This window comes from Mastigoproctus giganteus, chromosome 12 (genome assembly GCF_048544385.1).
Source record: "Mastigoproctus giganteus isolate SK-2022 chromosome 12, ASM4854438v1, whole genome shotgun sequence".
Classification (NCBI taxonomy): Eukaryota; Metazoa; Arthropoda; class Arachnida; order Uropygi; family Thelyphonidae; genus Mastigoproctus; species Mastigoproctus giganteus.
In genome coordinates, this window is record NC_143586.1 from 121,537,704 (window position 1) to 121,563,732 (window position 26,029).

Sequence of the window (26,029 nt, forward strand, 5' to 3'; positions counted from 1 at the left end):
TACATTTGTTACGGGTGAAAAAATGGAAGAATGGCCCATTACAACTCTTAGCTGGCCAGGAAACAGCCCGGCCCTGAACCCTATAAAAAACTGTTAGCATCATGTGGAATCTGTAGTTCCCAGAAAGAAACCAAAGACCCTTCGTGAACTTCAGGAAGACACAATTCATGTTTGGAACCACGAACTATCAGTTGATTATCTTCAGAAACTGATCTTGTCAATGCCTCAACGGTGTGCGGCTGTCGTCAGAGCCAGAGGCAGTTTAACTAAATATTAGTTTGCACCTGGTGGTGAGCTTTTCATTTTGTTTTACATTAAAAATGATAAAGCAAATTGAGGGCTTTGATAACATTTCAGCCATAATTGTTGTGTTTACCAAAACTGTTATATCATCATCATCAGCCATTTTCAATCCACTGCAAGATGAAGGCGTCTCAGCAACTTTCCAGTTCCTTCTGTTTTATGCAATGGCCATCCACTTACTACCAACAAACTCGTGAATTTCATCTGTTTATCTCCATCGTTGTCTTCCAGGTTTTCTTCTAGCTCCTCTTGGGTACCATTCTGTTATTTTCTTAGTCCATCTGTCATCATGTCTTCGGGCTATGTGTTCTGCCCAAGACCATTTTAGTTCTTTAGTTTTGATAAGAATGTCCTTTACTTGAGTTTACTGCCTAATCCATGTGTTTCTCTTCTTATCTAACAGTCTGATTCCTAATATAATTCATTCCATTCTTTGCTGTGTAGTTCTCAGTTTCTCTTCCATTCTTTTGGTGAGTGCCCAAGTCTCACTTCCATAAGTCATGGTGAGGAGTATACATTGGTTCATTATTTTACATTTCAGACAAACTGGGATATTGCTCCTCAGTATATGACTATTTCCTGAATGCTATCCATCCAAAATTTATTCTTCACTTGACTTCGGGTCATTTCTCATTATTACAGCTAATGTCTTGTCCCAGATAAGTATAAGTATACTGATCCTTCAATCATTATAACCCTTTCTGTAGCATACTTGTTCATCATTACTTTTGTTTTAGCCATATTCATCTTTAGTCCGAAATCCATACTAACTCTGCATAACTAATTAAGATTTTCCTCTAATTCTTTGGGATCATGGCTTATGATCACAATATCATCTGAAAATTGTAAATGGTTTAGTATCTCCATTCACATTGGCTCCTTTCTGCGACCAGTCTAATCTTCTGAAAGCTTTCTCAAGGGCAGCAGTAAACAACTTCGAGGATATTGTGTCTCCATGTCGAACTCATTTTTAAATTTTAAATTTGCTACTGTCTTTGTCTAGTCTAATAAAGAAGGTAGCGTTCTCATATATTTTCTTCAAAATCATAATAAACTGGGTATCTATGCCTTGTCTTTCCAGTGCCCAAAACATTGCCTTATGCTGTATGGAGTCAAATGCCTTTTAATAATCCACAAATGCCAGGCATAATGGTGTTTTATATTCATTATTACGTGAAGGTGATCCATAGTTGAGAATCCTGCCCTAAAGCCAGCTTTCTCTTTCGGTTAATTCTCATCACGTATTCTTTCTAATCTGTTAGTAATGACCCTTGTTGTTATTTGGTTTTTAGGAACATTAGCAACTAAGGCCATATTGCTCCGGGGAATACGCGGTGGTCATTTCCTGACCTTTCCGCATCTGGTGGTGATGGGCTCGAACCCCGATCTAATCAAGAAGCGTGTGCTACGCACTGCTGCTCCTTCCCACCTGGCTACGGAGGCGCGCTCAATGACCCTTGTGAACAACTTGTAGATGTGGGATAACAAGCTAATTGGTCTATAATTTCCAATTTCTGATTTATCTCCTTTCTTATGCAGCAAAACTATGATTACATTATTTCATTCCTTAGGCATCACACCTTTTCTAATGCATTTTGTGAAGAGTCTTGCTAGTTTTTGTGTCATGTCGCCTCCTCCCAATTTTAACAACTCTACAGTAACTTCATCTTCCGCCAGGGCTTTCTGATTCTTCAGTTTCTTCAATGCATGTTCTACCTCATCAGGAAGGATATCAGGTATGTCATCATGTGTTACTAATTTGCAATCCATCTTCCCCACTGCTCTCATCATTCCCTCGCTCCTTGTATAATTCTCTATAGTAGTCTTCTGCTATTTGAATTATGCCTTCTCTGCTATTTACACCATCGCTATTCTTCAGTTTCAGTATTTGTCTTTCTGTATTACTGCTCATGTCTGCTGATTTAAAGTCCTTTGTTTTCCTTTAATGCTTGTTCTAATTTTCTTATGTTAAATCTGCTTATGTCCTCTCTGAGTCTCTTTCTAATGGCTTTGCATAACTCAGCATACTCAATTTTATCCTTGTCAGTGTTTATCTTGCTCTTCATTTGTCGTCATTGGTTCATCACGACAAGTGTTTCTTGACTAATTTTTTCTTCTTTGGATTTCTTTTTACCTATAGGTTTCTTGGGCTTTATCACTTTCAGAAAGTTGTAGTATTCCTCTTCGATATCTTGGTCCTGAGCAGTCTGCAGAAGCTCAAACTTGTTCTTAAGTTCCAGCACATACTGCTTTTTCTCCTCTTCTGTTATCTCAAAGACCTTCATATTATTTATTTGAGTCAGTTTGTTCCTTTCTTTTCTTACATCTATATCAAGTGTGCATCTTACCATTCTGTGAACACTTCCAATATTTACACAACATTTACAGTAACATCATTCACAATATATCTTCTGTTAGTGAGGATGAAGTCGATTTCATTAGTTGTTAATCCATTTGGGCTTTTCCATGTACACTTTCTGTTCACCCTTTTCTTGAAAAAAAGTGTTCATTACTGACATTCCTCGAGATTCTGCAAATTCCACAAGCCTTTCACCTCTTTCATTTCTTTCACCAATTCCAAAATTTCTTATAGTTCCCCTTTCTGTGCTGTTTTGTCTCTTTCCAACCTTAGCATTGAATTTCCCCATAATGATAGTGTAGTGTGTTTTCTGGTCATCTAGAAGACACTCAAACTGTTGTATAAAGGTTGCAAATGCTCATTTTGGAATATTTTGAGAGCACCTGTCAAATATTACTTAGCTTTGCCTTAACTATTAATAAATATATTTGTTAATATTTCTATTTGTGATGCTAGTGATTAATGTAACATACCATCGCGAAAAAGGGTTCGAAATGTGAAATTCCTAGTGATGTACTTTCTATGAACACCAGTGTAAGCTTGCTTTCTTGCATCATATGCTTGAACTGATGCTAATGACACCGTAATCTGTATTCCTCCTATTGATGTGGCTCAGAGTAACTGCTCTGAGTGTCTGTCATTTGTGGTTTCAATTAAGAGGTCTCCAGAATGAAGGCTCTTAACTGATTTTGGGGAACTTGCTAACCCCTCTAAACTTTTCTGTATGAAAAGGGTGATATTTTCCTGATGGGTTTTTCAATTTGTGAGTGTGTTATCAAGAATCTTAGAGTGGGACCTGTTGCTACTTCAGTTCGGAGTCTTTTTGCTGAATTGACATTGTCTTGTTCTAAGGTTTGGTTTACAGATAGGGACCGGGTTGGGACCCCAGAAGAAATAACTTTATCAGGATTCATAGTAGTTTTTGTATTTGTTCAGTGCCCAGGCTCCCAATCAACCAAAGATGAAGAGTCCAAATGGGACGCCCACTACCCAGCAAATAATAAATGTGCTTAGGAGTGGGACACCAGGGCTACCCAGACACCATACCGTACCACTGTCATCCTGAATCCTATCCCTCTGACCGTGAGGGAAGGGACATGGCATAGACCCAGTTGACCCTTGCAGGCAAACTCACTAGCCAACTCATCCTAGCCGGGCCTGCCAGGACCACCCCTATTGTCTTATCACATACTCCCTCCTATTGTGTCTGGGCAGAATTGCAGACACTTTCAAATTCAACCCTAATTCACGGCTTTTTTTTCAACAGTGACCTGTACTTGTTAAGTAATTCTGCCGGTCTCCTACTCTTAATATCATTAGTGCTAACGTGTACAATATCACCTTTTGTGCCCTTAAAAGATGATATCCGCCCTACAACGTCATCAACCTTTGCCCCTGGCAGACATACCCTGGTCCTGTTCCACCTATCCTTTTTGCATACCATGTTCCCCATTTCCCTGACAATAGGGAAACGGGGAACATGGAACTTGTAGTTGTCCCAAACAACTACAAGTTCCTGTGGGACCAGTGCATTCTGCTTTGTGGATTGCTGCCGTATTGCGTGATGATCAAGTGCAAGCTCTGGCTTTGATGTGGGCAGCTAAGAGCTTGATGGGTCCTCAATTTAGATCCTTCAAGGGCATCCACCTTGTCTTTCGAGCTCTCATATAGGCCCATAACAACGCTGAGTTGTTGCCTGATTTCCTCACACTCCTTACATCGCGCGCACACACAAAGACACCCCCCTTGGCAATATCATGTCCCATACCTGATTGCTCTACAAACATCAAGTAAGCAGTGCATTTTAAAAGGCTGTGATTCAGAGGGCAACTGCCCCCCTCAGTTCTCCCCTGAGCCACAGCACTCCCATTAGCTCGAGCCTTTTGCTCTGCTGCTCTGGTCTGAGTCATGATTTCGATTTAATTTCAGTACAAAATTATAACCCTAAACTCCCAACACAGTTACAACACTATATTTCTATATATATATTTTTGAGTATCAAGTATTATCTCCGAGTACCATTTATATAACTTCCGTATCAAGTTATGTATTAATTAATTATGTTACGTTTGTAAAATCTAAGTCATTATATGTATTTAGTTAAAAAGTACAATTTAATTGACAATGAAGTTTAACAAGATTAATAAATTTTACTGATTAATTGATAATATTATATACTATACTAAGCTAATGCTATCTAGTTCGGGATATAACGTTGTATCGTATAACGATGGCGGGAAGTCACGAACGGTAAATCTACGGACACTTAAGTATTAATTAACTTCCTAAATCTCGCTGTCTCAATTCATAATAAACCAAGGATCTTGACTAGATCTATAAGCTACTTATCGAAAATAATTTAATATAACAATTAGTCAATAAAGTGGCTAAACATGGCTATAAAACTTCCCATTCTGCAGAGCTGCAAAACTTGTAAATATGTGGATCGGATACCCTTACCGATACTAAGTAATAACCTACAAAATCTCTATCTAAGTAAAAATTTAAAAAGTATAGTAACTAGGAATATAAAGCTACTCTAGAAAATAAGTTAATATGCCAATTTGAGCCAATTTAAGTTAATAAAACAGAAAAAACTTCTCTATTTTCAGGAGCAGTAAAAACTTCGCCTGCACAAGGCTACTCTCATTCCCAACGAGAGTAGAAAATACATGTAAATTAAAATCATTATGGCTTTTTTGCTTGTTACAGCTGTGATCTCGTTATTTACATGCTCGTTATAACCAAGTTCGACTGTAATTCAACGCTTCTAATCACGTAGGTTGGTACATTTTTTTGTTTTAGCTAAGAAATTTTATTTAATAAGTACAGGGCAATGTTGAAAAGAGTAGCGAGTAAGCGTTAAATTTGAAAGTGTCTGCAATTCTAACCAGACACTATAGGAGGGAGTATATCATAAGAGCCATATTAATCAATTCGACCCTGGAGAGATTGTTCAGGGCTCATGGAATACACCTTTTCTCACCAACTAAGAAATGCCGTTCAAAGTTTAGACCTAAATGGAGGTCAGATGAACTAATAAGACTCGTAGAAGAGAATAAAAGTGCAAAGGACACGCATAAATTCTCAGACGACACAGGAGCCGTTGGCAGATATAAGCTAGTCTGTAATCAAGTCACAAAGCAGGATTGGCAAGTAAAGGCAGATTACTAGAAATCTTTGGCAAAGGATGCAAAGAAAAACAGCAAAGATTTCTTTCCTTATGTAAACTCCCAAAGGAAGGGGATGGATCAGATTGGTCCACTTGATATTGACAGTTCAATTGTTGATGATCCTATTCAAGTTACTGACAAACTGGAGTATTTTGCATCTACATTCACACATGAGGAATTCTGTAGAGAAGTGGAGGCCAGACATTTATCTAATAGGGAGCTAAATGGTTTTGTAATAACTGAGAGTAAATTGGAGGAGATATTGTTTAAGTTAAAGATATGAAAGGAACCCGAGTTGAGTAGGATTTATCCAGTTATATTAAGGGAGGCAGCAAAGGAAGGAATCAAATCCTTAGCCATAAGTATGAGAGCATCCTTGAATTAAGGAGAGTCCCTGTTGACTGAAGATGTGCAAATGTATCTACAATTCACAAAGGGGAATCAAAGGGTAACACGAGTAATTACAGACCTGTAAGTTTAACTTCTGTTGTGGGGGAAAGTAATGCAGTCATTGGTTAAAGAAGCAATGAAGGAAATCTAGACAAGACTGCAGTTACAGTTCAGACACAGCATGAGGCTGTTAAGGGGAAATCTTGCCAGAAAAATTTGATTGGATACTATGATGTTGTCACAAAGGAACTGGATGCAAAAAATAAATCTGATATCATATACTTGGATTTCAGGAAAGCTTTTGAGGCTCTTGCACAAAAGACTGCTGCATAAATTGGAGCACTGTAGCATTAAGGAAAAGTCACTGCTATGGATGAAAGGATGGTTCAGAAGAAGACAGGGCGGAAATCAATGGACACTGCTTGTCGTGGACTAATGTTATTAGTGGAGTCTACCAGGGTTTGGTGTTAAGACCACTGTTGTTTTCTATACTTATCAATTATATTGATGAAGGTATAGCATGCTTAATGTTCAAGACTGCAGATGATACAAAGGCTGACAAAGTTGTTAATGACAGTAATGATGATAAGCTTCTACAATAGGATTTAGAAAAGTTGGGCACATGTGGCAACTGAAGTTTAACATTGACAAATGCAAAGTACTGCATATGGATAGCAATAACCCCAGAGTAAGGTACCAAATATGCAGTACTCCACTCATGGTAGTGGAGAATGAAAAAGACCTGGGGGTAATTGTACAATAATATATGAAGTTTGTGGCCATAATGCACCTCCCAAGGTTTTTGCAGTACTTTGATCCAAGCCTGAGGAGGGAATCGAATCTGCGACCTTTGGGTTGCCAGGCAGGCACTTTACCCACCCGGCTAGCCCGGTCGGCTAATATATGAAGTCTTCAAAGCAGTGCAGACAGACTACCAGTGCAACTCACGCCGTCTTGACAATAATATATAGGAACTTTGCTAGCAGAGATAAGGATGTGATTATCCCCTTGTATAAGGCAATGGTCAGGCTACACCTTGAGAACTGCATACAGCACATGAAGCCATCTTTCAAGAAGGATGTAGAGCTGTTATAACAAGTACAGAGCAAAGAGATTGGTGAGGGGAATATAAGAGGGCTCTTACAAGAAACGCTTAAGTACTACAAACTGCAGCATCTGGAGACTAGGCACCTGCAATGTGATCTGATTGAGAGGCTTTGAATTGTATAAGGCTTTGAATGGTTTCAGAGGCTCAATGCTGATGAGATTCTTCCTCCTGCTCAAATTATGGAGACATAATCTGAGCAGGAGGGGACAAATTCAAACTGAGGAAAGACAGTTGCAGAATAGATGTGCGGAAATTTGCTGGGACAAATGGCGAAGGTAAAGAAAGCCAACACGAGAACGACGAGAAAAGTGGGATAACTTACACGGAAAATTAGTTTCCCGATATGGCACTCTAATGCTGTTCACTCGGTAAACAGATGGTAGGTGTTATCGGTCTGGAGCAAAGTCGAGAACGATATATTGAATGACAGGTAGGTGTGGCAAACAATGTGCTGATTGGTGTGTGAACATAACACACAATAACATCGGTTTAGTATCACTGTAGTAGTACTAATGGTAACTTTCCCTAATAAACGCTTTCCATAATGGTTGAAAAAGGTCAGTTTACTTCCACTTGAATCCCATGGGAGCTTGATCCTCTCCTGAAGTGGAGGGGGTAACCCATTTTTGTTTTAGAATCACAATCATATTTAGAAATACATTCATAAAATTATAAATTTTTTTATGGATTTATTTTACAGTCATAAAAAAAAATAATAAATTGTTTTATGACTGTAGTTTTATTTTTTTGTTCAATAATGTGCCCTAATGGTGGAAAAAGGTCAGGTTAACTGAATCCTGTGGGAGCTTGAACCCCTCCCGAAATGGAGGGGGTAACCTAACCATTTTTCTTTAGAATCATGGGTGGACTAGCACATAAATTGTTTATTAACAAAATATTAATTTTTGATTACTGTACTTTTATTTTTAAGGTCAGGTTACGAAATATAACAAAAAATAAAGAAACCAAACCTAAATCAACAGTATAGTAAAAACACTCATGAACTCCAAAAATCTGCTTTTAATAATGAGGGGAAAAAAAAAAAAAACATAATAAAGAACATAAAAATTAACAGAATGAAACTTTTATTAATTTAGTTTTCATCAAAAAATCAACCAACATTTTATTTTCCTTACAAATTTCTTCCATCTTTAAAAGATTCATCGCTGCTATTACCTGATTACCATTCATCACAAAACTATTATGCACTGTTCTTTACTCATAAATATACATTATAATGCCAACCAATGACTACACAGTAGCTTGTCATCTGCCGTGCCTACCACCAATCATTTCATCGTTTGCCACGCCTACCTATCAATCAATATATCCTTCTTGATTTTGGCTCCAGACTGATAACACCTACCGTCTGCTTACCAAGCAAGCAGTAAGTGTAAAGTGTGTTTAGGGTCTAATGGCACCAGGGATTTCCCCCATTTCCATGTTGTCTACATTGTCGTGTGTTACAGAACACTGTAAAGGCCAGAGATTTAAAAGTGTATGGATATTGTTGGATGTAGTGTCGTGTACTGTTGTTCATCTGGCCATTTAGCCGCTGGACCCCTACTGAGGCCCAACGTTGCCCACACTTAGCCCCGTGGAGGCAAGCCAGGTACACCAGTATTTTTAAATAAGTACTCTGGCAGGTCCTGCCACCTAATTTCCTGGGATTTCAGTGGCTAGGACCATAAAAAAAAAAAAGGGGGTGCACTAGAGGTTGGGTCAGGTCAAAGGAGTTTTAAGTTATACAATGTGGAATTAAGAATTTTGGGTGTAGGGCTAGGATAATTTTGACATGGGATGAATGCTAGTTGGAAAGCTAGAGGGTGGAGGGGAGACTGATGGCTGGGGGGGATGAGAGACAGAAGTATAGGGTCGATAGAGTAGATGACCCCAAAATCAGTGAGGCAGGCCCGTGCCCCACCAGAAGGAAAGAGGGGGCGGCGGGGAGGAGGCAAGGGAACCTTGTCTCCAACCTGCCTTGTAACCTTCCCCCCCGCCAGGACAGGGGAGAAACAGGGTCGTGCAAGGGTTCAGGATCGCCACGTGGCATTGGCAGCAATGCTGCGTGAAGTCATAGGTGGCAGAGTCCAGTCTGAGAAGGTCAAATTCGATTAATGCAATCCTGGGACAAAGAAGTCCCGTCTAGATAGTAGAGTCATTTCAGTGCTGAGTCAACTTGGTGGGAGTGAAGCCGCAGCGGCAGTCATGGTAGATCGGGGTTATATTGAGGCTGCATTGTAAAGGCACAATTATTGTGCAGGTTGAAGTAAGTAGTGGTCTTGACACATGGCTGATTAGGCCCTTTCATTGTCTAGTTGGGTCTGATTCTGAGGTTGTGGTAGAGTTTTCCGCCTCGTGAAGAGGCCCTGAGCAAAGTTCGAAAAGGCTGTATAGGTATGGTGGTCTTCCAGGAGATGTTGCTCCTGGTCTCTCGGGATGAAATGAATTTGTGCAATGAGAGAAGATCTGAAGTCATCATATAGTAGGCAGTCATGAATCAAGTGGTCCCAGGTCTCCTGGGCACCACACGTGCAAAGGGAGCTGTCGGAAAGTCCAAGAAGGTTCAGTTTGCTGCGAAAGGCACCATGCCGTGTTAGGAGGTATGTGGTTAGAAGGCCTGAGGAGAACCAGATTGGTGATTTGGGATACACTTTGCATATGTCCGGTATAAATTTGCGGGTGATGGCCCCTTTGGTGGATTCAGACCATCTAGCTTGCCAGGTCTGTTGTAAGTAGGTTAGGAGTCTGCTTTTTTCACTGGAATAGGTGTTCGCAGGATCCGTGGTAAAATCAATAAAGGTGGTAGACTTTCCTCTGCTGAGCTGATACAGCATCCCCACATGGGCCACCTCAAGGTCTAGGGGCAGTACAGCGGCAAGGACCTGTAAAGCGTGCGTGCTGGAGGTGCAACATGCTCTGGTTATTGTAAGGAGAATTGGCAGTTGAATGATGTTCAGCTTTCTTCGTCCTACCACAGTGGAGGCTTTGGTGAACCATATGCCAGAACCGTAGGTGATAGCCGGCAAGCAATGCTAGAGTCTGGTGTCGGGAAACTAATTTTCCGCGAAAGTTATCCGACGTTTCTCATTGTTCTCGTGTTGGCTTTCTTTACCTTAGCCGGACAAATTTCCATGTGTCATTGTTGAAGTTCGCAGCTTAAATAAATTCAAGGAAGAATTGAAGTGAATGGATACATGAATGGGAAGCGGTTTTTATTTTATTAATTTTTTTTTTTTTGTTTGGCTGATGCTGTATAAGCTTGCTTTCTCACATCACATACCACTACTAAAGTTAATCAGCAACTTTTAAATGGATGCATTTAAAACAATAAAACAATTAATCATAGAGGCTACTATGCTTTTCATTCTAACTAAGAAATACTCTTTATAGGCCTAAATAGATGCCAGATGAACTGATGAAACATACAAATTACAAGGCAACACAGAAGCCCATCGTAGATATAAACTAGTCTATAATCAAGTCAAAAAAAAAAGTCAGGCAAGGGATGGCAGATTATGAGAAATCTCTAGTGAAAGATGCAAAGAGTCCTTTACTGATGTGAACACTAGAAAGAAGGGAATGAATCAAAATTGGTCTACTCAATATTGATGATTTGACTGTTGATGATCCTGCTCATGTTGCTGACAAACTGAATGAGTATTTTGCATCTATATTTACAGATGAGGAATTCTTTAGGGAATGGGATGCCAGAAGTATATCACGCTCTAACAGGGAGCTAAATGATTTCTTAATAACTGAGGGGAAAGTGGAAGAGAATTGTTGAAGTTAAACATAAGAAAGGCAACTGGGGTGGATGGGATCTACTCAGTTATATTAAGGGAGGCAGTGAAGGAAGTAAGCATACCCTTAGCCATATATTGAGACATCCTTGGATTCAGGAGATATCCCCAAGAACTGGAGATGTGTGAATGTACTTCCCCTTTGATCCCTCAATTCACAACAAAGGGTGACACAAATAGTTACAGACCTGTTAGCTTAACTTCTATTCCAGGATAAAATAATGTCACTAGTAAAAGAAGTAATGCAGGATCATATAGACAAGGCTGAAATTAGAATTCAAACAGCATGGGCTTGTTAAGTGGAGATCTTTTTTGACCAATCTAATTGGCTACTACAATATGGTGGTCATAAATAACTGGATGAAAAAAATAATCCTGATATCATATACTTTGATTTCAGGAAAGCTTTTGATACCCTTGCACATAAAAGACTGCTGTACAAATTGGACCAGTGTGGCATTTAAGGGCAAGTTGCTGCTACTAAGGATAAAGGGATGGATGAGCGGGAGAAGACAGTGTGGTAAGCAATGGTCATTGCTCTTCATGCACTAATATTATTAGTTGAGTCGCCCACGGTTCAGTGCTGGGTCCATTGTTGTTTTCGATATTTATGAATGTTACTGATGAAGGCATATCAAGCTTAATGTCCAAGTTTGCAGATGACACAAAGGTTGGTGGGGTGGTTAATGACAGTAATAACAATATGCTATTACAACAGGATCTAGTAAAGTTAGGCAAATGGGCTGAGGAATGGAAATTGAAGTTTAACATTTATAAATGCAAAGTACTGCATACAGGTAGCAGTAACCTCATAGTAACATACTAACTGTGTGGTACAATCAGGGTGGTGGAAAATGAGAAAGACCTGGGATAATTGTGCAGTTAGATATAAAGTTCTCTGAGCAATGCAGACAGGCTGCCAGAGCATTTCATGGGGTTTTGTCAATGATATATAGGAATTTTGGTATCAGGGATAAGGAGATGATTATCCCATTGTATAAGGCTATGGTCAGGCCACATCTTAGCAATGATGTGGAGCTGCTGAAACCAAGAAGGTCAATGAGATTGGCGAGCAGAACAAGTTATTTAGTTATTTGGTTTTTAGGAGCATTAGCAACTAAGGCCATATTGCTCCGGGATATGCGGTGGTCATTCCCTGACCTTTCCGCATCCACCGTATTTGGTGGTGACGGGCCCGAACCCCGGTCTAATCAAGAAGCGTGTGCTATGCACTGCTGCTCCTTCCCACCTGGCTACGGAGGCGCCAGAGCAGAACAAAGGGGTGCTCTTACCAAGAAAGGCTTCAGTTCTGCACATGCAGCTTCTGGATACTAGGTACTTGCAAGGTGATCTGATTGAGGTGTTTAAGGCTTTCAATGGATTGAGCAAGCTCATTGCTAATGGGATTCTTCCTCTTACTCAGACCACACATATGAAGGAGCACAAATTCAATTTGAGGAAGGAAAGTTGCAGAATATATGTGTAACTTTGCCTTTAGCCAACAGGTGGTTGATTGTTGGAACAACCTTCCATCTGTTGTTGTGAAGTTGCTTGTTTAAATAAATTCAAGGAAGAACTAGACAAAGTATTAGAGAGAATGAATAGGTGAAATGGGAGGTGTCCTTTTTTTTTTTATGCTGATACTGTATAACCTTTCTTGGTTTCATCATTTGCCACTGCTAATGCTACCTTTGATCTTCTGGCCATTTACTCGCTGAACCCCTGCTGAGGCCCGGCATTGTCCGCATTTCGCCCCGTGGAGGCAGACCAGGCACCCAGTAGTTTGTATCTTCCACAAGCTGCCTGTAGTTGCCGGCTTGAACATTTCCTAGAAAACCAGTAGAAACATTTCGAAAGGCTTTCCAAGCTGATATCTCGCTATCACTAAGAACACATTCAAACTGTTCGTCTTTGAAAAGTTGCCTTATTTGTGAACCAATGAAAATGCCTGCCTTAATCTTCTCTGTACTACGTCTTGGGAATTTCTCTTGCAAGTATGTGAATGCAGAACCATTCACTTCTAAAGCCTTTACGGAATTTTTCGTGAGCTCCATAATTGGATGTGGAGTGGTGAAAGCAAAACTTTATTTGGACCTACCAGAGGTTCAAATGCTACGTTCTTTATTCCAGGTGTTAATGATTTTCGTTGAGGCCTGGGGAATGTTTTCATGGACATCACTCACTGAATGCACCCTCACTGTCAGTTCCTGCCTTGGTGTTGTTTCAGACAAAGTTTTGCCCTACATGGTGAGCAACTCCTCTTCTCATAGTGCACATCCTTGGCATGACTATCCCACTCGCAGAGAAAGCAACAATACTTGGTGTAAACCTTTTGCATTCCTAATAAAATGGCGATTATCTTTATATAACAACATATCAGCCATTCATACTTCTGATAGTGTACACCTAAGAGGATGTTCTCCATGTTTGTGTATGTTTCTTTTTTGTGGACGGCATAAGCAAGAGGTATTGAAGGCAGCATATTTCCATTGTGTAAATAACACAGCTTTAAGGCTAACTGTAGAAGAGTCTAAACAGTAGCCATTGTTCGGGAACGTGTCTCATGTTCATTGCTACCATTAGATCATCAACATCCTTACAAACTGTAAGTTCACCTTCTGTTTGATAGAACTTATGGTCTTTATTTCGAGTACGAAATGTTGTCACTTTCACAGAATGATCTAGAAAACTCTGCTGTTGTAGCCTCGAGACCAAAAGCGCTGCCTTATTCTTCAGCAGTTTGAGATCCCTGATGAGGTCATTAAGCTCACTTTCTGTGATCCTATGTGGTTCAGAAGGATAAAGGTTTGGACAAAATGGTAGATCCCTTGACATAGACGGCTTCTTCGTGTATAACAAGTTTGTGTTCATCAGTGTCTTCATCTTGAATTCCCGAATTACAGATGGTATATTTGGGTACGTCACTGTCCACTTTTTCTTCATTGCCATCCCTTTTCTAATAAGAGGCACCACAGTCTGTGGTGTGATTTGTTGGCTCCCTCCATATCATGGGCACTGTGAAATGCATAAAACACCCCTTTTGATTTACCCACACACAGAGTTTTGCTGAACAGGTAGTGCAGCACATGTGTGGAGCCCAGTTCTTTTCCTGGTCACCTACTTTATACCCAAAGTACAAGAAGGCTTTTTTATGGCTTGAGTTAAGGGATACCTTCTTGAAGCTAACCTGACTCCACACACATAACAGAAGTCATCCAGACTATTCGCATAATTACGAGGCATATTAATCTTACACGACACAAATACTGTGTCGTGTAAGATTAATCACTCTAATCCCTCTAATCACCTAGGTGGCAATCTCACAGAGAACAATAGTTAATTGAGAAAAAAATCACCTAGTACCTAGCCGCATTCAAGGCTACTACAACAGAGTTTAAGACATGTTTGAGAAGATAACTTATCACGTGATGCAGAGTGAAGTAAGTAAGGTATTTTGCAAGAAGTCTCTCGCAAAGTATGATAAGAAAAGCAGCAAACACTTCTTTACTTATATTAAGGGTAGAAGATTTCTTCAGGGAGGGGAATGCCAGAAGATCATAAAAATCAAACAGGGAGCTAAATGAATTTGGTATAAACCAAAAGGAAAGTGGAAGATGAATCAGCATTAGCAGAAGTATACGATGCAAGAAAACAACTTATGCAGCATCAGCTGAAAAAAAAAAAAACCTCCCATTTCACCCCTCCCCATTCATTCCAAATGCTTGTCCAGCTCAGCCTTAAATTTATTTAGGCTATCAACTTCCACAGCAAAACATGGAAGTCTGTTCAACCAATCAACTACCCGCTGGCTAAAGGCAAATTTCCACACATCTATTCTACAACTGTCTTTCCTCAATTTGAATCTATGCTCCCTCAGGTTCTTAATTTGAGCAAGAGGAAGAATCCCATCAGCATTCAAATTGCTCAAACCATTCAAGGCCTTATACACCTTAATCAGTTCATCTCACATGTGCTTATTATCGAGGTGCTACAATTTGCAGAACTTAAGCCTTTCTTGGTAACATTACCCCTTTGTTCCTCTCACCAATCTTGTTGCCCTTCTTCGTACTTGGTTCTAGCAACTCTACATCCTTCCTAAAATGAGGCCTCCAGATTTGTACACTGTACTCAAGGTGTGGCCTCGCCACTGACTTGTACAAGAGGATAATCACCTCCCTATCCCCGCTAGCAAAATTCCTATATATATCATTGACAAGACTCCATGAACTGCCCTGGCAGCCCGTCTGCACTGTTCAGCAAACTTCATATCTGACTGCACAAATATCCCCAGATCTTTTTCACTTTCCACTTCCCTGAGTAAAGTACCACACAGTTGGCATGTTTCTCTTGGGTTATTGCTACCCATATGCAGTACTTTGCATTTGTCAATGTTACACTTCAGTTGTCACTTCTCAGCCCATTTGCCCAACTTATCTAGATCCAACCTTTGTATCATCTGCAAATTTGGACATTAAGCCCAATATACCTTCATCAATATCATTAACGAATACACAAAAAAACAATAGACCCAACACCGAACCCTGGGGAACTCCACTAATAACATTCGTCCATGAAGAGCAGTGTCCATCGATTACCACTCTGTCTTCTCCCACTCAACCATCCCTTTATTTATAGCAGCAACTTGCCCTTAATGCCATACCACTCCAATCTGTACAGCAGTCTTCCATGTGCAAAAATACCCAAAGCTTTTCTGATATCCAAGTAAATCAAAATTATTTTTTGCACTCAGTTCCTTTGCGAACGCAGAGTATCTCCAATCAACAAATTGGTCAAACAAGACCTACCTTTAACAAACCCATGCTGTGTCTTAACTATTAATGCAGTCTTGTCTAGATGATCCTGCAATGCTTCTTTAACGAGCGACTCCATTATTATCATGGAACACAAGTTAAACTAACAGGTCTATAGTTAGTTAACGAGCAACCACATTATTTTCACTGGAACACAAGTTAAACTAACAGGTCTATAGACCTGTGTCACCTTTTAGCATTAGCAGAGGCAAATGATGCAATAAAGCAAGCTTATACAGCATCAGCCAAAAAAAAAAAAAAAAACCCTTCCCATTTCATCAATCCAGTCACTCCAAATGTTTGTGTAGTTCAGCCTTACATTTATTTAAGCTATCAACTTCCACCACAACAGATCAAAGCCTGTTCCTGCAATCAACTACCAGTTGGCTAAAGGCAAACCTTTGCACATCTATTCTACAACTACCTTTCTTCGATTTAAATCTATGCCCCCCTTCAGGTTTTCAGTCTGAGCAAGCAGAAGAATCCCATCAGCATTGAGCCTGCTTAAACCATTCCAGGCCTTATACACCTCAATCAGATCACCTCGCAGGTGCCTAGTCTCCAGATTCTGCTACTTGCAGAACTTAAACCTTTCTTCATAAGCGCACCCCTTTGTTCCTCTCACCAATCTTGTTGCTCTTCTCTGTACTCATTCTAGCAACTCTACATCCTTGCTAAAATGAGACCTCCAGACCTGTATACAGTACTCAAGGTGTGGCATGACTCACTGCCACCATACAAAGCAATAATCAACTCCTTGTCTCTGCTAGCAAAATTCCTATATTTTGAACCCTCTTTGTGAATTGGTGATACATTTGCACATACATCTCCAGTCTATGGGGACCTCCCCTGAGCACAAGGAAGCTCTCATAGTTATGGCTAAGGGTTTGCTTACTTCCTTTAATATAACTGGATAGATGCAGTCCACCCCAGGTGCCTTCCTTATTAGTAGAGGCATATGATGCTAGAAAGCAAGCTTATTCAGCATCAGCCAAAAAAAAAAAAAAAAAAAAAAAAAAGCACAACCACTACTCCCATTTCACGCCTCCGTTCGTTCGAAATACCTGTCCAGCTGAGCCTTAAATTTGTTTAGGCTATCAACTTCAACAACAAGTGATGGAAGTCTATTCCACCAATCAACTACCCGCTGGTTAAAGGCAAATTTCCGGATGTCTATCCTACATCTGTCTTTCCTCAATTTGAATTTATGCCCTCTCAGGTGATTATTCTGAGCAAGAGGAAGAATCCCATCAGCATTGAGCATGCTCAAACCATTCAAGACTTTATACACCTCTATCAGATCACCTTGCTGGTGCCTAGTCTCCAGACACTGTAATTTGCAAAACTTAAGCCTTTCTTCATAAGAGTACCCCTTTGTTCCATTCACTAATCTTGTTGCCCTTCTCTGTACTCATTCCAGCAGCTCTACATCCTTCTTGAAATGAGGTCTCCAGACCTGTATACAGTACTCAAGATGTGGCCTAACCAATGCCTTATACAAGGGAATAATCACATCCCTATCCTTGCTAGAAAAATTCCTGTATATTATTGACAAGACACCATGAGCTACTCTTGCGGCTCATCTGCACTGCTCAGAGAACTTCATATCTGCCTGCACAATTACCCCCAGGTCCTTTTCATTCTCTACCACTGTCAGCGTAGTACCACAGAGTTGATATGTTGATCTGGGGTTACTGTTTCCCATATGTAGTACTTTACATTTGTCAATGTTAAACTTCATTTGCCACCTCTCAGCCCATCTGCTCAACCTTTCCAGATCCTGTTGCAGCAGCATAGCATCAGTAGTGTCCTTAACAACCCTGCCAACCTTTGTATCGTCTGCAAACTTGGACATTAAGCTTGATATACCATCATCTATATCATTTATAAATACAGAAAACAACAATGGACCCAACACTGAACCCTGAGGAACTCCACTAATAACATTAGTCCACGTTGTGCAGTGTCCATTGATTACCACTCTCTGTCTTCTGCCACGCAACCATCCCTTTATCCATAGCAGCAATTTGCCTCCAATGCCACACTGCTTCAATTTGTGCAGCAGTCTTCCATGCGCAACAGTATCAAAAGCCTTTCTAAGATCCAAATATATAATATCAAAGTTATTCCCTGCATCCAGTTCTTTTGTGACTACATCATAGTATCCAATCAAATTGGTCAGGCAAGACCTGCCCTTAACAAAACCATGCTGCATCTGAGCTATAACTGAATTCTTGTCTAGATGATCCTGCAGTGCTTCTTTAACCAGTGCCTCCATTAATTTACCTGGAACAGAAGTTAAACTAACTGGTCTATAATTACTTGTGTCAGCCTTTGATCCTCCTTTGTGAATTGGGGTTACATTTGCACATCTCCAGTCTATGGGTACCTCCCCTGAGTCCAAAGAAGCTCTCATAATTATGGCTAGGGGTTTGCTTACTTCCTTTGCTGCCTCCTTTAATATAACTGGATAGATCCCATCCACCCCAGGTGTCTTTTTTATGTTTATCCTCAACAATCTCTCCTCCACTTCCCTCTCAGTTATTACAAAATCATCCAGCTCACTGCCAATGTTTACTTTACCTACATCATTCTCCTTCCTGATTAACTCCTCATGTTAGAATGTAGATGCAAAATACTCGTTTAGATTGTTAGCCACCTGAGCAGGATCCTCAACTGTTGAACCATCAATATGCAGTGGACCAATCTGATTCATCCCTTTCCTTCTTGAGTTTAAATATGTAAAGAACTCTTTTCTGTTTTTCTTTGCATCCTTTGCCAAGGATTTTTCGTAGTCTGCCTTTGCCTGCCTAATCTCCTTTGTGACTTGGTTACAGACCAACTTATATCTATCATAGGCTTCCATGTCACCCATTAATTTGTATGTATCCCATGCATTTTTATTCTCTGCCACATGTCTCATTAGTTCATCTGACAACCATTTAGGCCTAAACCTTGAACAATATTTCTTAGTTGGTATGTAAAGCCTGGTAGCCTCCAAGATTAGTTCCTTGAATGCTTCCCATTTTGAGTTTGCTGTTGGTAACATCATCAGTTGGTCCCACTGTATAGAATTTAAATACTGTCTCAGACCATCATAGTCGCCTTTACGAAAACAAAAACCCTTCCCTTTACCTCTGATGGTAGTTACCTCCTTGAGTAAATCCCACTTCAACACACTGTGATCACTGCCACCTAGTGGTTCATTTATCTGCAGATTCTTAATGCATGAAGAATCACTACTGATAATCAGATCAAGAGTATTGCTCCCTCTTGTTGCCTCAAGAACATGCTGATGTAGAAAACAATCATCCAATAAATCCGCAAAAGCCTTGCTAGTGTGCGAGTCACCAACCCACAAATTCCAGTCAATATCTGGGAAATTAATAGGAAATCCCCCATTATAAGACTCTGATTTACTGGCCCATTCTATTTCCCTGTACAGTATCTTATTATACTCATCAGAGTCATTAGGCCTATAGCACACTCCTACTCTCAATTTTGATTTACCCATGCTTATGTCACACCAAACTGACTCGACACTGCCCTGTCCATTGATGTCAACTGGCTTCACTTCCTTGGATTTTATGTGTTTTTTAACTAATAGCATAACCCCTCCTCCCTTCCTATCCTGTCTATCCTTTCTGTAGACGTTGTACTCCCCAAATTCCAGTTCTGCCTTCCTTATATCTGTGTGACACCATGTCTCTGATATCCCAACAATATCTGCCTTTGATGTTTTGAGCAAGTTATGTTTAACTTGAACAATTTCTCCTCCACTTTGCTTCAGATATTACAAAATCATTTAGCTCCCTGTTAGAGTTTGATAAACTGATGGCATTCCCCTCCTTGAATAACTCCTCGTGTGAATGTAGATGCAAAATACTCATTCAGTTTATCAGCTATCTGGGCATGATCATCAATAGTCAACCCATCTATATGTTAAGTGGTCCAATCTGATTCATAACTTTCCTTCTAGAGTTCACATAAGTAAAGAACCCCTTGCTGTTTTTCTTTGCATCCTTTGCCAAAGATTTCTTGTAATAACCTCCTCTGTGACTTGATTACATACTAGTCTGCCGTAGGCTTCTGTGTCGGTTGATAATTTATATGCATCCCATATATTTTCTCTGCCAACAGCCTCATTAATTCATCTGACATCCATTTAGTCTTAAACCTTGAACAGTATTTCTTAGTTCGAATGAAAAGTCTAGTAGCCTCTAAGATCATGTCCCTGAAGGCTTCCCATTTAGAATTCAACGTTGGTAACATCAGTTGATCCCATCGTATAGAATTTAAAAACTGTCTGACATCCCTGTAGTCACCTTTACGAAAGCAAAATCCCTTCCCTTTACCCTTGATGGTAGTTACATCTTTAAGTAAATCCCGCATCAGTACATTAGAGTAGGACCATCTTGTCTAGATGGTCCTGCATTACTTCTTAACCAGAGATTCTATTGTGATCACTGTCACCCAGTGGTTCCTTTATCTGCAAATTCTTAATGTGTGAATAATCACTGCTGATTATCAGATGAAGAGTATTATCTGGTTGCCTCTCGAACATGCTGCTGTAGAAAACAATCATCCAATAAATCCACAAAAGTTAAAATCCCCCATAAGACAATCTGATTTACTGGCCCACTCTATTTCTCTGCACAATTGCTCATTATACTCATCAGTTTCATTAGTTGTTAAATTCAGTAATTTTGAAGTATCAAATTATATTAAAGAGAGGGCAGCAGCAAAGTAGTAAGCAAATTCTTAGCCATAATTATGAGAGCATCTTTGGATTCAGAAAAGGGCTCTATGGACTGAATATGTGCAAATGCGTCTCCATTCACAAGGGGGTGATCAAAAGGTGCTAAGTAATTACAGACCTGTTAGCTTCACTTCTGTTCCAGGGAAAACAATAGAATCTCTGGTTAAGAAGTAATGCAGGACCATCTAGACAAGAATGCCATTATACTGCAACCACAGCATATACTTATTAATGGGCGATCTTGTCTGACCTATCTCACTGGATACTATGATGCAGTAACAAAGAAACTTGATGCAAAAATTCTGATATCATACATTTGGAATTGAAGAAAGCTTTTGATACTGTTGCACAGAAAAGACTGCTGTACAGACTGGAACACTGGCATTAAGGGCAAGTTACTGCTCTGGATAAAGAAATGGTTGAGTGGGAGAAGACAGACTGTTCATTAATGGACTCTGCTCTCCAAGGTTCAGTGCTGGGCACATTGTCCCATCATCCTTTTTTTACATTTATTAATGATACTGATGAAGATATATGTCTTAATGTCTAAGTTTGCAGATGATTGAAAGATTGGAAGAGTGGTTATTTATAGTAATCAGGGTAAGCTACTGCAGCAATATCTAAAAAATTTAGACAGACTGGCTGAGAAATGGCATGAAATGTTGTACACTCAGCATAGTAGAAACTGAAAGACCTGGAAGTAATTGTGGTCAAATATGAAGTTTTCTGAACAATGCAAACAGGCTGCCAAGATAGCTCAGTTAACGATACACAGTATCTTTGGTAGCAGTGCTAAGGATATGATTATCCTAATGTACAAGGCAATGTTTAGGCTGCACCTTGAGTACTGCATACAGGTCTGGAAGCTTCACTTTAGGAAGGATGTAGTTCTGATGAAATAGTTGTTGTTATTTGATTTTTAGGAGCATTAGCAACTAAGGCCATATTGCTCAGGGGATATGCGGTGGTCATTCTCTGACCTTTCCGCACCCTCCGTATTTGATGGTCACGGGCTCGAACCCCGGTCTAATTAAGAAGCGTGTGCTACGCACTGCTGCTCCTGCCCACCTGGCTATGGAGGCGCTTGCTGAAATGGTGAAGAGAGGTGCAACAAGATTGGTGAGGTGGATCAAAATGGTAGTCTTACTATGAAAGGCTTCAGTTCTGAAAATTGCAGCACCTGCGAGGTAATCTGATTGTGATTTTTAGGACCTTAAATGGATTGAGAAAGCTCAATGCTAATAGCATTCCTTCTTTTGCTCAGAGGATGCATACGTTCAAAGTGAGGAAGGGATGGTTGCAGCTTTAAAAGCTTGCTTTCTTGCAACATTTGCCACTATTAATACTAATAAAATATATTTATCCATAACAAATGGGTACCTTATTCATTCATATCTAGAAATATCTAGATATTAAAAATAAAAATTAGAACTGCTTCTGTAAACTAGTCAAGTGATTCATAAGCAGAGGTCTTTACTTTCTTTTATTTTTTTTAGTAGGGGAGGTATATTTTAAAATATCTCCTCTGCTAATGAAATAGAAGGTTCATACTCTGGATCAGAATATGAATGAAATAGAGATAGATATTCTGGATCACAATGTGAATTTGAGGATGTTACACTGATATATTTAAAATATTCAGTTTTCAAAAATATTCATCAAATACATGCAATTTTCAGTAGTTAATCTTTGTTATAAAATGAATTTACTTCATTATTATTATCACTAGGAAAAATAGCAATTTTCCCTTTTTAGCCCAAACACCTTTTGAAGTACTTTGTCATGAGAAAGCCAGAATGTTTCACAATAATATAGACAAGTGACCTGATCCCATATTTTCACACAATTTTACAAAGAGATTTTAATGGACTGTTTTACAAAGTTGATTATTCTTGTAACAAAATGAAAAAGTTGTAAGTAGCTTCTCACTCACATTTTTCATATAAGTAGTTGTCTCTTATATGAAAAGGATATGTCTCTTATATGGATGTAAAGTATGTAATGTAACCAAATTGCACAATGGGCCATATTTTAACCATATCTCTTGCTTCATGCACTTGCAATGCAAAAATAGGAAGATCATCAGACATATCAGCAATTCTCTTTCCCATTATATTATCTTCAAAGCTGCTTTGCCCATTCACAAAGCATCATTTCAACCAAATCAGCAGCAGTAGGTAGCACCAACGTTTCTCCTACTGAATGAGGCATTTTACACTTTGCAATTCTATAAACAACTAATGTTTTTGAAAAATGGCTTTTTGCTAATTTTCTTGTATTGCATATGTATTCTGCGTATACACTTTTAAGACGTAGTTTCAATTTATTAGATTTCATGCTGTCTATAGCTAAAACATTCATACAAAGCAAACACAGTGGTCTTTCCTCTCTATCAATAACAATACTTGTGAATTCTAATATAAATATAGTGAATCATATTTTCTGGATTTGGGCTACTTGGTGTTATTTCTGCAACTTAAACTGTCTCTCTTTGCAGCTCGTATTAGTTTCAGCTGCTCAAGTAGGTTTTGTTTTCAAGCCAGTTGTATATTTATCCATTATAAACAGGAGAGAGACAAACTTCTTAACAGGAAAGACTGCTTTTACAGGATGGGGTACATTTAAAATAGAAACAGTGCAAGAATATTTGCTGACACTATCGAGGTAGTGTTAGGTGGGTCGGAAAACTGCTAGCTTAGTTGTTAGGGATTCAAAGACTAAAATATTAAGTGACCACAGGCAGAGGCGAAAGTGATTCTCACACTGCTTCTATTAGAATGAGCAGCAGCCTGAAAAGCAAGCTGCTGGAGATTTCCAAGCCTGCTGGGAGTCATCATGGAACAAGTAAATACACGGGCTGTGTTAGGGTAACTAAGAGTAGGAACAGTTGCATGTATACTTGCACATACACCAATGCTAGAAGTATAGTTAATAAATTTCATGAGTTTAAAGTGCTGGTCAATACATAAAAGGCAGATATTGTTCGATTATCAGAGACATGGTATCACACAGATATAAACAGTGCAGAATTGGAATTTGGAGAATACAATAAGTACAGAAATGATAGACAGAACAGAAATCGAGGAGGCATTATGCTGTTAGTTAAGAAACACAAAATCTAAGCAAGTGCATCCAGTTGATGTTGGTGGACAATGCAATGTTGAGTCTGTTTGGGTGTGACATAAGCACTGGGAAACGAAAAATGAGAGTAGGTGTGTGTTACAGGCCTAATGAATCTGATGAGTATAATGAGCAATTGTGCAGAGAAAAAGAGTGGGCCAGTAAATCAGAGTGTCTTATAAAGGGGGGGGGGGATTTTACAGATATTGACTGGAACTTGTGAGTTGGTCACTTGCACACTAGCAAGATTTTGTTGATTTATTGGATGACTGTTTTCTAGAGCAACATGTTCAAGAGGCAAACAGAGGGAGTAATACTCTTCATCCGATTATCAGCAGTTATTAGCATTAGCATTAGTACAGGCATTTGATGCAAGAAAGCAAGCTTATGCAGCATCAGCCAAAAAAAATAATAAATAAATAAATAAAAAATAACCACTTCCACTTCACCCCTCTGTTCGTTCGAAATACCTGTTCAGCTGAGCCTTAAACTTATTTAGGCTATCAACTTCCACGACAAGGGATGGAAGTCTATTCCACCAACCAACCACCCGCTGGCTAAAGGCAAATTTCCTCACGTCTATCCTACATCTGTCTTTTCTCAATTTGAATTTATGCCCTCTCAGGTGATTATTCTGAGCAAGAGGAAGAATCCCATCAGCATTGAGCATGCTCAAACCATTCAAGGCTTTATACACCTCTATCAAATCACCTCGCTGGTGCCTAGTCCCCAGACACTGTAATTTGCAAAACTAAAGCCTTTCTTCGTAAGAGCACCCCTTTGTTCCATTCACTAATCTTGTTGCCCTTCTCTGTACTCGTTCCAGCATCTCTACATCCTTCTTGAAATGAGGCCTCCAGACCTGTATACAGTACTCCAGGTATGGCTTCACCATTGTTTTATACAAGGGAATAATCACCTCCTTATCCCTGCTAGAAAAATTCCTACATATCATCGACAATACACCATGAGCTACTCTTGCAGCCCTTCTGCACTGCTCAGAAAACTTCATATCTGCATACACAACCACCCCCACCCCCAGGTCTCTTTCATTCTCTACCACTGTCAGTGTAGTACCACAGAGCTGATACGTTGCTCTGGGGTTGCTGTTTCCCATATGTAGTACTTTACATTTGTCAATGTTAAACTTCATTTGCCACTTCTCAGCCCATCTGCTCAACCTTTCCAGATCCTGTTGCAGTAGCATAGTGTCAGTAGTGTCCTTGACAACCCTGCCAACCTTTGTATCATCTGCAAACTTGGACATTAAGCTGGATATACCATCATCAATATCATTTATAAATACAGAAAACAATAACGGACACAATACTGAACCCTGAGGGCCTCCACTAATAACATTAGTCCACGATGAGCAATGTCCATTGATTACCACTCTCTGTCTTCTCCCCCTCAACCACCTCTTTATCCATAGCAGCAATTTGCCTCCAATGCCACACTGCTCCAATTTGTGCAGCAGTCTTACATGTGCAACAGTATTAAAAGCCTTTCTAAGATCCAAGTATATAATATCAAAGTTATTCCCTGCATCCAGTTCTTTTGTGATTGCATCATAGTATCCAATCAAATTGGTCAGGCAAGACTTCCCCTTAACAAAACCATGCTGTGTCTGAGCTATAACTGAAGTCTTGTTTAGATGATCCTGCATTGCTTCTTTAACCAGTGCCTCCATTAATTTTCCAGGAACAGAAGTTAAACTAACAGGTCTATAATTACTTGTGCCCTTTGATCCTCCTTTGTGAATTGGGGTCACATTTGCACATCTCCAGTCCATGGGTACTTCCCCTGAGTCCAAGGAAGCTCTCATAATTATGGCTAAGGGTTTGCTTACTTCCTTTGCTGCCTCCTTTAATATAACTTAATAGATCCCATCCACCCCAGGTGCCTTTCTTGTGTTTATCTTCAACAATTTCTCCTCCACTTTACTCTCAGTTATTACAAGATTCTCTAGCCTACTGCCAGAGTTGAATACACCTCTGGTATTCCCTTCGCTGAATAACTCTTCATGTGTGAACGTCAATGCAAAATATTCATTCAGTTTGTTAGCTACCTGGGCAGGATCATCAACAGTTGACCCATCAATATCAAGTGGTCCAATCTGATTCATCCCCTTCCTTCTAGAGTTTACATAAGTAAAAACTCTTTGCTGTTTTTCTTTGCATCCCTTGCCAAAGATTTCTCGTAA

The 26,029-nt window shown here is 39.6% G+C and overlaps 1 protein-coding gene across 4 annotated transcripts in view; it reads right to left on the bottom strand.

Annotated features, from left to right (window-relative positions):
• Nucleotides 1-26,029, bottom strand: part of LOC150077381 (prenylcysteine oxidase 1-like) — a 94,612-nt gene that overhangs the window by 13,970 nt on the left and 54,613 nt on the right. The window lies entirely within an intron of this gene.